Source organism: Heterocephalus glaber, unplaced genomic scaffold (genome assembly GCF_053883595.1).
Source record: "Heterocephalus glaber isolate CG9 unplaced genomic scaffold, H.glaber_assembly_v1.0 deba00001720, whole genome shotgun sequence".
NCBI classification, from domain to species: domain Eukaryota; kingdom Metazoa; phylum Chordata; class Mammalia; order Rodentia; family Bathyergidae; genus Heterocephalus; species Heterocephalus glaber.
The window spans coordinates 12,519,879-12,535,350 of record NW_028258433.1 but is presented as its reverse complement, the minus strand read 5'-3'; the positions used below and the strand labels follow the sequence as shown (position 1 = coordinate 12,535,350).

At 38.2% G+C, this 15,472-nt stretch overlaps 1 pseudogene; it reads right to left on the bottom strand.

Annotated features, from left to right (window-relative positions):
* Positions 1–234: 234 nt before the first annotated feature.
* Positions 235–15,472, bottom strand: part of LOC101721923 (mitochondrial import inner membrane translocase subunit TIM50 pseudogene) — a 44,496-nt pseudogene continuing 29,258 nt past the window's right edge.

The following is a 15,472-nucleotide window of genomic DNA, read 5'->3' as shown; positions in this document are numbered from 1 at the left end:
TGCATTCTATCTTAACTTGCAGGGATTCAACTCTCTCTAAAGTTTGCACAGCCCACAATGAAATCTCTGGTTTCTTTTACCAACATTCCGGGAGAAGTTATTTTCTCTGCGATATTTTATGGGAAGATACTATTAGAAAAATTATCATTAGAGGAACTAAGGAGACTCCTTTCATTTAGTGGACTATATGGACTTGTTCTCTTGTTTTGTTTTTTGTGACATCTGGGGTCCACTTTATTGGACCTGTGGCTGCCCCAGCCTCGGTCTAGGAGCCCTGGGGCCCCGGGGGACCCAGGCACTGAGTTTGAGGAGGCCCAGCGGTCCGGGCTGTTTGGAGCGAGGCCACAAGCAGCTGGTGAGAGAGCTGAAGAAGAGGTTCTGCTTGTTGGACTTGGAGAGCTCGGCCAAGCGCTGCTGCTCCTCCTGCTCAAACTGGCTCTGCCGCTGTCTGAAAGCCCCCAGCGGGTCATCCTCCAGGGCGTGGTGCTCCAACACGTCCTCCACTTGGTTCAGTGCGATGGTCTTCAGGAAGGCAGACAGGTCCAACAAGACCCGGTCATCGGAGTTGCTGTCCCAGGACCGCAGGGCAACACCCTTGTAGGGCTGTAAGCGGAAGGCTTCTTTCTTGCAGCCCACAATGACCACACGGGTCGGTTCCCGATTCAGACACGAAATGTCCTTAACATGGTGCCCATCCATGTATGTTGTGGCATCCCGGAACAGGCGGTAGGAGATGAAGCTGTGAGGGTCCACACTATGCATGAGTGGAAATGCAGTCATGCCGGTCTCCGAAGTAAAGATGACGATTTCATATAAAGGGTCAAGCTCCTGGAACAAGGTCTCGATGCCTGGACCCTTCTTAAATCTCCAGCCAGTGGCCAGCGACCACTCAGGGTGCTAGAGGACACCAGTGAGCTCCAGGACAAGCGTGGGGGGTGGGGGTGGGGTGGTAGTACGGCTCTTGCAGAGGGTCTGGGAGAAGGCAAGGGCTGGTGGGCTCAATGATCATCTATAATCTCTGAAATACTTGAATGTTCTGCGCAACTGCTGTACCAGAATTGGATCACTGTCGAATTCATCTGGAATCTTGGCACCGGTTTCACCCACAGGGTTGTTCCCGAAAATATAGACGATGCTCAGGGTTCCACCGGCCCCCAGCAAACCAGCAAGCCAGAGTGCAACTTTTTTAGCGTAGCTGGGACCTTCTGAGCCTGACTGCTGCTGTGACCCCTGGGCCTTGGCACCCCCACGGGTTCTGATCTGAGCCCCGGAGGGGGGTTGGGGGGGTGGGGGGGGGCGAAGTCGCCAGCCTCATACACAACACCCGAGCGGTGTTGACTGCCTCATACACAACTCCCAAGCACCGAGCCGGAGCCCCGCTCCGCAAGCAAGCGTGAGAACAGCCCCGCCAAGGCCGCGATCTTTGCGCTGACACCATGCGGCCTCGCCCACTCCTTTTTTTTTTTTTTTTCAGGGCTAGAGAACAAGTTTATAGAGAACAAGTCTTATATGGACTATAAGGAATCCTGAACTAACTTAGCAAGATATACCTTAATTTTATTTTTTCAAGCTGAAGTTCTAATGGTGTTTTGACTTCTGGTTGTTCAATCCTAACTGAACTCTTGCTGTCCTCTTTTTTTTTTGGTACCGGGATTCAAACTCGGTCCTTGAGCTTACGAGGCAGGTGGCGGAACCACTGAGCTAAATCCCCGGCCGAGTGTCCTCATTTTTAAGAGAAGGTGAGGTCAAGATTGAGTTTTTATCTCCCTGAATTGTGTCCAGTGTGCCTGGGTTACACACATTGGTGTGTATTAATGGCGGACCACCAGATGAAGCAAAATATCTGTAACTGAGAGAGGAATTAAACAGTGATAACACTGAACTTTAATAAAATTGGCCCATAGACAATTTATAATGCTAAAGGAAAATAGTGAAATTGATCCAGTCTGGGCAGATATTGTACCCAATAAACTAAATCAGATGAATGTAGACACAGTAATAGAATATTCTGTCAAGTCATTCTCCTCAAAGTCAGATGAATAGCCAGCAGTTCCAGTTCTCCAGAACAGAAACATATAGGTTGAAACAAGATCCCAGACAATTACTTAGGTATAGAAAAATGGCCCATCTTTTCCAGAGAACATGCTAGCTAGGATTTGATAGTTCATTAAAGAACTAACTGGGCAGGTTGGCATTCAGGAGAAATCTCCCACCCCAGTAATATACTGTAATGTGAACTTCTATTATTCAGGGTCTAGTAAGGCTCTTACTAGGAACATCAAACATGGATTTTAATTGAGGGAATTGATTCCCCTGGTATGGAAATGCTGAAAGAATAGAAAGGACCAGTAAGTAACCCAGAGGTTGGGTGACATGCGGAGATAAAACAGTGAGGAATAAATACTGGACAAGGACAAAGGGAAATCCAATTGAACAGCAAATATTAACTTCTCTTCCAAAATGTAGTCCAGATATTTTTCTCTTCTTTCCACTGCCATTACCATTTCACACCTGTACTATTGCGATGATGATCTATTTGATTTATCTACTTGGTTTACCTGGCTGTGTTCAGGGAATCTTGGCTTCACCAGAACAGAACTAGGAGGTTCTAGAATGGGACCTACAGAGCTCTTTCCAGGGATCCTGGTCAGAAGACCGGACAGATGCTACAAGGACTGGTATAACTGTGTTAGTATGTATAACCTAGGCACACTGGTCATGGTTCAGTGTGTATTAAAATTGAATTTAGTGGGGCTGGGGATTTAGTTCAGTGATGCCACCACCTGCCTTGCAAGTGCAAAGTCCTGAGTTGGATCCCCAGTACCAAAAAATAATAATAATAAATTTAAATTTAGGGCTTATCTGTTCTTAAGATGAAAATCCATAGAGATCTTGTCAGTATTGGAACAAATAGGCCTGAACCAGAAGGTAAAGCACTTTTAGAACCTCATCTTAGAAGAGTTAAGTCAGAAGATAGCTTGAAAACTTAGTATTAGAGAGAAAAGCACAATATCTTAATCTATGATACATGAGATGACAGAAAATGTTTTACATAGACATGTAGAGCAGTCAGAAAAGGAGAGAAAATACAGTCAGAATGTAGAGAGTTGTTCAGGAAAGCTAGATTCTATGAAATAATGGGCAACGTTAACAAGTAACCGAGAAAAATGAAAGGAGAATTAAAAAATGTCATTGCATTTGGTTTCTATGTTTTCATTATCAACCTTTAGAATGACAGTTTTTGTGGAATGATGAGAACTATATCTATAGCAGTGAGTTGATGAAGGGATACAATGTAGAAAATATAAGCAGTTTATGTAGACCTTTTTTTTGAGGAGTTGACTGTGAAAGATGAGAAAAGAGAGTGATCATTTTTGTAAGACAGCAGGCTCAATGAAATAAATGGGAAAGATTGATCACATTTGTAGTCTTAGGGAAAGGATATGTTGGAAATTAAAAAAATGTATATGAATATTCAAGAAGGGGGAAGGAATTAATCAGAGGATAACAGGATACCAAGAAACAACAATCCATCAGTGGCTTAAACCTAAATTTATTTGCCGTCTAAGCAAATTGGAGTCATGCCTTTGTAGTTAAGCCCCCTTATTAAATGTTCCATTAAATCATTGCCATTTTACCTGGAAAGAGTAGAAAGTTGACTTACCTTCAAAGGAAGACCCCCCCCATGTTATCATTGAGAGAAAATAGAAAGTTTACAACTGTTCCTCTCTACCAAGTAGAAATACTCCACTATATGCAGAATGAAGAGGTGTAATCACCTCACTCTTAAACAACTTTTGTTAGCTGTTTTCTCTTCAAGCCATTCAAATCAAGCCACGCTCTGGGCCATTCAGCTGAAACTACTCATGTAAAATCACCTGTGATTTTTTACATTGCCCAAATCAATAGAAAGTTTTTGTTTTCATCTAGTCAGAAAGAAGCTTAGGAGCTTTGGTCCACCACTATCTCCTCTCCTTACTTCATGATGTCACACCCACTTGGTTCTCCTACCACCTGTGTTCCCCACCCCGTGTTTGTGTCTTCCTCTTTATAACAGCTCATCTTTTCTAATGTTAGAGTTCTTTTTAAATGTTAGAGTTCCTTGACGCCTTGTCCTAAGCTCTTGTCAAAGAAATGTCTTTAAATGCTACCCAAAAAAATCAATAAATAATATAAATACCTTTACATACCATTTGTATAAGCAGCTCTACCTCAGGCCTTTCCCTTGAGTTTCATGTCTATAATCCCTATATATAATCTCCAACTGGATGGTCATATTTATATTGGCACTCTTAATTTCTCATCCCCCAAAATTTGTTTCTGTCTAGTGTTTCCAGTCTCTGTAAAGAACACCTTTATTCACCTAATTGCTTAAGCCAGAACTTAAGTCATGCTTGATTACTCCCTTACCAACTTGAAATCTAATTGAACAGCAAATATTAACTTCTTTTCCAAAATGTAGTCCAAATATTTATTTTCTCTTCTTTCTACTGCCATTACCACTACATACCTTCACTATTCCAGTGATGACCTACCTGGTTTATTTACTTGGTTTACTTGGCTATGTTCAGGGAATCTTGGCTTCAATTTATATGATACTCAATTCCAAATGCTTAAACAATAAGGATAACCATTATCTCATTTAAGAAAAATCCACAGACTGAGCTGCCTCAAACTTTTCAAATTAGTAGCTCAATTATGCCATTAAAGACTAACCTTCCTTTTTTCTCTGCATTGTTTTCACAGAATTTGGGGGACAAGAGAAACCAGTGCAAACGTGAAATTCATAATGCTTGCTCTGCTGTAATAAGGTTCTTTGATCCAGGATTCTTATGTCTTCTGCCAGCATCCTTGAGAATGTGGCAGGCTCATTTGTTAGTTTGCGAGTAGGGTAAGTAAGATCCCAGGCCCCCTAATACTTTATGACCCACAGAGGAGTCCCTGTTGCTATGTATTTGTAGTTATACTCCCACACTGGAATCATTAATCTCTAAGGTCAGCAATTATGCCCTCCCTACACCTGCTAGAGAAGACTTCTCCCATGACCTGGATCTAGTCACTAATTTATCACACATGCCCAGTATTTTCAGAAAGATCAAATTCCTCAGCAGTCTGGTCAAATCTTCTCTACAATATTAGTTTATTAAGCAAAATACATCATAACTACATTCTTTTTTTTTTTTTTTTTTTTGGTACCAGGGATCGAACTGAGGTCCTTGCGCTTGCGAGGCAGGCAGTGGAACCACTGAGCTAAATCCCCAGCCCCATAACTACATTCTTGACAACACTAACAATGAGAACTCTCTGGCACACAAAACAAGCACTGATGAAATATTCAGGCACTCTAGCAGTGGTCAAATGTTCACATTGCCATATGTCATTTTGTCAAGGGAAAACAGAAAGCCAATGGCCCTGTCTGCTGCATAGTCCTCTAGTTAGTCAACATTCGCCAACAGTGCAACTAAAAGATGAACATAAAGCCAGAGCCAGATAGCTTGGGAAATGGGATACACCAATGGTAGTTGAGTCAAAATGAGAGGACATCACTGATGCCTCTTTGCCAGACATTGAGAGATACAGTTTCTCACACTACTGAGACGGACATCACACAAGCAGTCCTGTCATTATTATGCGAGAGCACTTGTGTGCAAATTGCTTAACAATTAGCACTGGGGTAATAATAGCTCTCATAGTCATTCAGGTTAAAAGTCTGACTAAAATTGTCACCCTCTCAGAATTTGCTTCACATTTTGTATCAATATTCATCAAAGAGATCGTGATCATCATAATTACAATTGTAAAAATAGTGCCACACCTTTGACCTCACTTACAAGCTACAAAGCACTTTTTGCACTAGTTTGGTATTCTCACAACAACTCTGAAATAAGTACTCTCAACTCCATTAAGTAACTTTTTAAAAAATGAAAGCTCAATCATAGAACTATCTTTATTGGGTTATATTAGTATATGCATTTGACAAAAGCCAACAAAAGTACACTTAAGATCAATGCTTTTTAATGTACATACATGTTACATCTTAAAAAAAAAATTAATCTGGCGATGTAGTTCAGTGGTAGAGCACTGACCTAGCATGTGAAAAGGCCTGAGTTCAGACCCCGGCACCACAAAGCAAAAAGTAAAGAAAAAAATGTGAGCAAATATTCGACTGTAGTTAAGTATATGTATTAAATATACATGTATACTGAAGTATATTGGGGGGAGTATTCTAATAACTGTGAATTTACTTTGAAATTCATCCAAAATTAAGATGGATTAATGAATGGATAGATCAATGGATACATGAATAGACATGTAATAAGGAAAATATAGTAAAATGTTGATAAAGCCCAGGTGATGGGATTATGACTAATCATTGTAAATCTTTCAGATTTGCCTTTTGTTTAAAAATGTTCATAATAAAATGGTTTGGATGAAAATAGAGGCTTAGAGAGATTAAATAACTGCCTTCAGGTCACACTTGGAGACTGGGCTGAGACCCAAATCTAGTTCATTTGATCCTATCACTATGCCCAACAGGATCATGTAAGAAAATCATTATTGTTTAGTGTTTAAAAGAAGGCAGTGGTACAAAAAATGGCTAAATTCTGGTTAACTAAAAGCTATATAAAACTAGGGCATGCTCTACCATAAAAGGGATGATATTTAAGTAAGGAGGCTGCACTTTCAGATCATGCACTGATTCCTCTCAGAGTATTGCCCCCTTCATAGGAGTCCCTTTGGGGTGTTTGACATTTATTGTAATTCTGCTGCCTTGCTTGGAGGATCATCACCCCTCTTAAGGGAGCACTTTCAGAATTTAAAAACACTTCTTAACATATTCTCACTGATGACAAATCTTTGTCCTTTTAAAGGATACAAATGTCAGCTGAAGCCCAGTCAGCTGAGTAAATCTGCAGTTTACAATATTGTTTCTATGCAAAACTACCCAGTACAGGCAGGGCAGCAAACAAAAAGGATTTTGTTTGTTTGTTTATATATTTTACAATGAGGTAGATCTTTAAACTGCCAAATTGTTTTTCTAGTCTGACACAAAAATCATCTGTGAAGCTGGGGATTTAGCTCAGTGGTTTCGCTGCCTGCTGTGCAAATACAAGGACCCAAGTTCATTCCCCAGTACCAAAAAAAAAAAAAAAAAATCATCTGTGAAACTTTCCCTGTGCCTTACCCATCATGCCACATGCCAACCTTGATGACAACCACATGCTTCCAACTGTCTCTTCTGATGGACTGTGGTCTCCAAGAAGCCAGGCCCCTTGGAAGCTCCTCAACACAATGCCTTTGTTTTTATTTATGAATAGTTAATAAAAGTATGACAATGAATAAAATAAATTAATGAACTTATTATGTCAACTTATTTGAAAAACTATGATTTTTGACTGTATCCTGTATATATCTGGCCTAATATTTCTACTGTAACTTAATTTTTTGGTATCAGAGGCTATACATGTATCATCTCTTATGAAAAGAATTCTTATCTTTCTACCTTTGCCTTGTTTTTTGCTTTTCTACAGTAGTTATTGCTAGCACCTGCCTTACTAACATAAGCAATGGGGCTGACTGGACCCTTTGGTCTACTGTTGTTGCTTTCAAGTTTTCTACTGAATATAATGCTAACTCTTGAGATACGTATATAATGTTGAATTTGTCCATGTCCTGTGGTTTAGATGTGGTTTTCCCCTGAGGTTTGTTGGGTGGTTTGTTGGTCCTCAGTGTGAAAGTGGCAAACCTTGAGGAAGTGGAGCCTAGTAGGCTTTCTTAGATAACTGGGAGTCTTATAGTTAGGATCTTAAATATTACTCAAAAGCTAATGTGTTAAAAGGGTGGATTTCCAATAGAGAAATGTTCTAAGGAGGAACCTTTGAGAGGGGATTGGCTCACAAGAGCTCTGACCTCATGAATGGACTAATCCATTTATGTATTCATAGCTTAATGAGTTCAGGGGAAGGACTTTGTTTTAAAAGGAATCTATCTATCTATCTATCTCTGTCTCTCTTTCTCTCTCTCCTGTCTCTCCTTTCCACTGGCTCTCCCTTCCTTCCTGGCCACTATGAGATAAGCAGCTTTGCTCCACTATGTATGCCCACCTTAATCCATGTTCTTCTACCTCACCACAGGTCCAGAAACAACAGAGCACAGTAACTAGGGACTGAAACTTCTCAAACTGTGAGTCAAAATAAGCCTTTCTTCCTTTAAATTGATTTTCTCAGGTATTTTGTCACAGTAATGGAAAGCTGACTAACATAGAAAGAATGCCCTTAGAAGGGACTGTGAGACAACAGCCTCTCTGGTTTCCTGTTTGGAGAAGTGATTATCACCTACCTTGACACAACAAAAGGTGACATGCTATTTGGACTTTAGCCTTCAAAACTGTGAACTAAACATTTTTTCTTTGTAAGTTTTGCTTGTCTCAGATATTTTATTATGTAATAAAAAACATGAATACACTACAAATAAAGTTTTCATTAATGCACTTTTTGAAGTTTTACTAATGAACAGATTTTTAATATTATTGGGTTTCTTCTTACTGTCTTTCAAGCTAGTGATGTGTAGCTACTGTGGAGCCACACATTTGCTATGCTACTGTGGAGAAGTGACCAATAACCAGACCATATATTTTAATACAATGGTGATAGTAATACCTATCATCCTATGGAAGAGTGGGGAAAATGGCCCAACAAAGCATTGACAGGGTGCTTCCATTGTCTTCTTGGAGTTTGCTCTGCTCTAGAGCAGTGAGATGGCTTTTCCCATGCATCTTGGAACATTTTCTTCCCAGCTTCCCTGCTTTAATATTCTCTTTGGATTTCCAGTTTCTGATTTAGCATTATCTTTGGGTCCTTATCTCCATCCCTGGCTCCAAGTTGGCTTTTCTTACACCTCTGGCTATAACCAGAAAGGCAAAATGGAACTTTAAAATTTAGACTGTTTTTTTTTTTAGCAATAGGCAGCTTCTCCAACTTCCTTAGGCCTAGGGCATAAACGACCATTCCCTCCTTTCCTCAGTGCAGACGAATAGACAGAATGTACAAGGTGTTGGCATCAGGAAATCTGAGCCTGGAAGTGATAGAGAAAGCCTGGAGCTGTCTATGGTTTATTTGTATTTTTTCTTCCCTCAGCTCTTTGCTGTAAAAGACCTTGCCCCCTTGGACACAGTGAGATGGTGATTTGTGGAATATGAGGCCCTTCCATCTGGACTAGCTTTAAATTAAGCCTCTTTCCTTTTCACCAAAAAACAGTCTCCTGTTGTTGTTTTGGGAGCAGGAAGCAGCAAGGACCCATGAGGCTGGTAACATGTCTACTATTCTGGCCATTCTGGGACTTCCTCTTCCTTTGTGTGTGCACACATCCTTCCTCCAAGTGTTCTTTCTAACATGGCATCTCTATGCTGTTGCTGCCACTGCTCTCATTTGACAGTAGGCTTCTTGCCAAGCCTGCCAACTGGGTTTAAACCCTTGAATTTTACAGTAAAAAAGGAAAGGAAGTGTTTACAGCAACAAGTTGGGCCCCCCAAAATAAAATTTAAATATTCATTTAGAAAATGAATAATTTCTTAAAAACAATTACAGGCAACCTGTAAAGTACAAACCCTAATTGGGAGCCATTTTCCAAGAACCAATTTAGTCCTCAGTTAGAGATGTCTGCTAATTCTACTTGAGAATGAATGGTGGTGCTTTTGCCCACTTCTGTAGAGTTCTCTTTTCCATAATCCTGATACCGAAAAATCTTTAGCAATGCAACTAGGTGCTCTTTCACTATCTTTAGGCTAGAATAAAGTAATCCATTGTGGGGTTTTTTTTTATCATCTTAGCTGCTGAGATTCTTAAATAATGTCCATACTATAGTAAAAACATTTTTTACTCATTTAGATTTTGAATAGGATCATTTTATTCTCTCCTTCCTTTACTGTTTGGGTCTTGTCATTTTCTTCTCATGCTATTTACATAAAAACAGTCATTTGGCATCTTGATTGTATTGCTGCTACAGATACCATTTTAAAAAGAAAAAACAAGTAATTTCCCCCTTTTCTTTCCTTATAGAAGGCACAAAAAGCAAGACTTTAAAGTTGGAGTTTTGAAGTCAACTGCCTTTGGGAGAGTTAATAGTTATTTTGTACTTCAAGATCTAGAGATCTAAATAGTCCCTTCTCCCAACCCAGGCCTGTGTTTGGAGATGCTGGGCACTTTGAGAGAAGACAAACAGCAGAAGGAACTTTAAATAGAGTGAGTTCCTGGGGACTTCTGCTTCAACAGTAAAGATGAAAGAAGATACCAACGCAGATGGTGTTGTATTCCCAAGTTCCCATGACAGGAAGATAAGACAACACACTCTGAGTGATAGACATCGGACACAACTATGAACATTTGCACCCCCAAAGTGGGCAGGACCTCTGGTAAGGAATGACTGCATACATATCAAGTGTCTTACTTTTAAGAATAGTACTTAGTATCTCATGGTGGAGTCTGGCATGAAAGAACAAGCCACTGCAAGAAGTTCTCTGCAATTCTCTTTAGGTACCAGACAGCTACACTGTTCCAATCACATCTGATGCCAATCAGAGAGTAACATGCACCACACTCCTCCCTACAATGCTGAAGCAAAGACCTAGTAAAATTTAATGGAGGTAGGAAAATACACAAAGTAGAACTTGACTTTGGGTGTCTTAGAAAATCTCATTCAAAGACATTTTTTGTTGATAGCTTTCATTCAAGTTGTTCTGCAGTTCTTACTTGTATAACTGAATAATCTTTTATTGTAGCCATACCATATACTATAAATTACCATGAAATCTCTTTAGGAAATACTCAAACTATAAATAATTAGAAGAGAAGCTTGTTTGAATTCTTTGCCTCTATTTCCTCAGAATTCCTAAGGCATTCAGTTTATGAGGCTTTCACCTGTAATATATAGTACAAACAGTTGATCTGATGGACAAAATTTTATTCAGCTTTGAGGTTTACTTTCTCTGCTGATAGACCACAATATATTTCCAATCTTATAATTATTTTCCACTTATCCTAGTGTCTTTCAGAATTCAACCCTACTACTTTTACTCTAGCTTCAGGGTTTGTATCTGAATTAAGACATGCATAATTTCCTGAACACTAGAGTAGCTCTCCTCAAGAGAAAATACAGGACAAAACTTTATTCTTTTTAGATTCAGTCCTTGTTCTATAAGCTTATTGGTTCGGATGGAGGTTTTATGTTTGGCAATATCCAAAGCAGGCAAGTTTCTATAATTCATGATCAAAGTATGGGTAAGTAGACAGGTTTAACTATACAAGTATGTGCCAATAATGTACTCACTGCGCGAGGTTTGTAAGTCATCTTAACAGACTTTCTGATACCTCATTGCAGAACAACTAACTTGGCAAAGACTTGGTGAATTCAGTAAAGCCATCACTACTGGGGCGGTAGTCTTGAGCTCTGCAGGTTTAGAAACCAAATTATCTGAGCATCCAGAGTAGCTTCTTCTCTCTGGGAAGATTCACATTATCTGAATCTTCAGTTACTGACACATAATAACAAAAATGAAAATGTGTTCATTTACAGTGAAATACGCAGCAAACAAGCAGATCCAATCCCCTTGTTTGTTCACTTGCCTTTCTATAGACAAATCTATAAAGAAAGTCAAATTATCAGAAAGAGGCTTCGTTGATGTGGTGAAAGTCAAGGAAGAGGAGCAAACTGATGACTAAGGCATCTGCCGTTAAGCCATCCACCTCTTCTGGTGAGTGCTCCTGTCGCTGGCCTGGGAACCCTGGTCTAGTCTTCAGAATTGTGCTGCAAACACTCACTGGTGTTTCTCTAAGTCACACTCTTTTCTCTCTCCTAACAGCTGACCAACTTTTTTCCCTAATTCCTATTTTTATATATGGTATAAACAAGGCATTTTTACATTAGAAAGTGAAATAAATTTTAGTTCAGGTACATAATTGAAAGCATTGTGAAAATGTAACAACATTTTCTTTTTTAAAAAGCACCAACCCACAACATATTCAAGTTAACATATTCAAATAACACAGAATCCCAGTACCAGGCTGGAATCTGGAAAGAATCCATATATAGATTGTGTTTAAAACTATAGGAAGAGATGTAGATAGAGACTAGGCTGGAGCTCATCAGTGGGTTGGGAAGGAAGAGTCACTGAGATCAAAGGAGAGAAGGGTGTGTTTCCAGAAGAAGCACGTACAACTATGTACATTCACAGTACTCAATAGTGTGATAAATGACTGTACTGTTTTAGGTTCTTATCATAACATGCTGTGCTTTTCATCCTTTAGAACATAATCTTACTTATATAAAAGGGTTTACTGTAAAACAGTGTGCTGCTATGCCAGTGATAGCCTCATGTACCTCCTGTTTAACAGCATATTTGGATAATACCAAGGGGCCATCACAGATGATTGACGTATACCTTTTCAGTTTGCACTTAGAAGTTGGCACTGTGTGTGGTACTTTGCGATACACATGGATGAAATTGCCTAATAACATATTTCTCAGATCATATTTCCATCACATGTCACATGACTGTATTGAAATTTAAATTTAAAAAATTTGGCCTATATGGAGTCTACTAGCTAATTAGAATTTTTTTCCCAGACCACTATTTGTTCAATATTAGTTTTGAAAATCTTTCTAAAACAAATCACATCCTTTGATGTCTTGTTAATGCTTGAGATTTTTTTAAATTATATGGAAAAATGCGTAAATACTTTTCAGTTTTGCTTTGGTTGAGTTCTATTATGTTTGAACATTATTATAGTTTTTTCCCTTGCATTGTTTTTCTTTGAATAATTTTAATTTTTGTACATGTGTGTGTTTAGTGAATGATAATAAAGTTATACATTTTTATTAAAAAAAAAAAAAAGAATCCCAGTACCAGAATGCAGCCAGAAATCCTGTGACCTACTAGAACCTACATGACACAGAATTGTATGCTATGATTTTGGTAATTGCCTGTCCCTTATGTTGCCATACCAGGTCCTCTGACCTTACCCTGGCCTCCAGGAATCTTTGACTTTTGGCATACCCATTGTCACGTTAGACAAAATTTCTTCTAATCCCTGCTTCCCATGTGCACAACCAATCTTTTTGTTGTCCAGCTTCCCTGTGTCCCTGCTTATTGGGAAATATCCATTTAGCTTCTGACCTTTCTCCATTTCCTTTGACCAAACATCTCCTTGCTGAATCTTTTGTTTCCTGACCTTCATTTCCACATCACCTGCCCTCTGGATGCCAGCACTTTTATTCTGCTTTATCCACTTTGATATAGAATTTCACCTCAAACTATTAATGACAGTATTTTTTGAGCATACTGTATCTTACTATTACTGAAGTAATAAAATTTATACTCAACCACACAATACAATGGCAATGTATAAAGGAATAATGTTTTGCTTATTTCAAAGCCTTAGCAATTTTTACTACAAATTTTTATAGGCTCAACACTTGTAATAAATGATAAAAATAATAACAAAATTAAAGGCATGATTTTTAAAAATACTGTGAAGTCCAGACTATTGGTAGTCCCTTTATCTCTCCTGAAATTATCCAATTTGAGTGCACCATTGTTTTCTTTTGGGACTCTGTTACAAGCATTATCTTTATTGTCATACCAACTTTGTCTTCATCAGGTCCCTTCTAAAGTAATGAAACTAGGAATCCATTATTAGACTATGTTGAAATTGTGAGTGCTCTAATAATGAGGTTAACAGCTCATTTTCTAAAGTGCAGGGATTTAGAGAGAAGTTCCAATTTCCAAAAGACAATCAATCAACTTCTTCATCCAAACTATAATTAAACTTTGAATAATTCTCCTCTTTGACATATATAATCATACCCTTCTAACAGAAAAGTCAGATTAAATATGTTAGATCTAATATTCTAACAAGAAGTGAAGAAGAGTTCTAAATTAAGACTTGAACCATTGAATCCAGATTTTGTTTTTCTTATCAGTACTTTGCCTCACTACTTCTAATAGTAATAACAACAATAATAGCTAATAACTATTGAATGCTTAGTTGATGTTGTGTCTAGTTCAGATATTTTACATGTATCACCTCATTAAACATGCCCTAAAATTTGTGATTGTAAAGACTGGTATATCCTGAGTCTACAGTGAAGAAAAAAGGTATGGAAGATTAACTAACTTGTCCAAAGTAGTACTCTTCAGGCTGCTACCTTCATGGGTTTTAGACTATATTAAACAGGGATTCCTGCCCATAAAGATCATATACACTAATGCATTATTTATTTATTTATTTTTTACACTAATACTTTAGAAGCCTTTTTTATTACCATTTTCATATCGCCAACTGACTGCGGTGATATAATCACTGAATTTTGCAATTTTTCAACATGAAAGTTTGTTCTAAATCATAAATTTGTTATTTGAGAACTTCAGAAAAAGATACTCAACATTACTGAACATTTCTTCCAAGAAATATATCCCCATGTGTTCGTGTGTTGAAGTTGTTGCTGTTGCAGTGGGAAAATTTTTGAACTTAAGCCTCATGCTCTTCAACATCATACCAAAGTTAAACTGATGGAAATATTGGTATTATGTTAAGTGATGTGAAAAATAATCTTGCTTAAAAGTAATTTGGACCATCAATATATAAATTAGCTTAACAACAGCAGCCGGTAAATCTTTTTATCATTTAGTATGTTTGAAGGGTATTTTTAAAAGACTATATTGAGGGGTTTAATTTCTAAAAAGTTGACCTGTGAAGTCATATCTATTAAACTTTTTCTGTCATGTCGCAGTCAGAGTCCCAAGGAGCACTCCTTTGTATCTGTAGAAATATACTTGTTTTTCTGTCTCATGTCAGGCAAATTATGAGGCGAAAATTGCAGCTTGAAAGCAAGATCATTGCCAATACCTCAGCATCTTGGTGGTGACATAAAAATGATATAATCAGAACTTATGTGGATGTCACTTAAACAAAATTCCTAGCAAAGAATTTTTTTTTTTTGGACAAGGTCTCGCTCTGTAATTCAGCCTGGCCTTGAACTCACTATGTAGCCCAGGCTGGCCTCAAACTCACAGTGATCCTCCTGCTTCAGCCTCCCGAGTGCTGGGATTACAGGCATGTGCCATCAAGCTCAGCTTGCAAAGAATTCTTGTCACTTAAAAAATCTAAAAAGAAATTAAGTCTATATTCTAAGTTACTAGTTATGGTTTTAAATCTCTGCTATGTCATTGGGTTATTTACTAATAGCAACAATTTTTTTATTCCAACATTTTGATTATGGTGTAATCTCAATATACTATTTCATGCAATGCATTTATCTTGGCTATAAATGCAAAGAAATAATGTGCCCAAAGAAAACCATTTAAGGAGGCTCTTAACACTTTTTGTTTTAGAAAATGAGGTCAATAAAAATGAAATAATTGGCAAATTCATTAATAGGACAATGTTTTTCTCACATTTGTAACTAAAATAGTTTA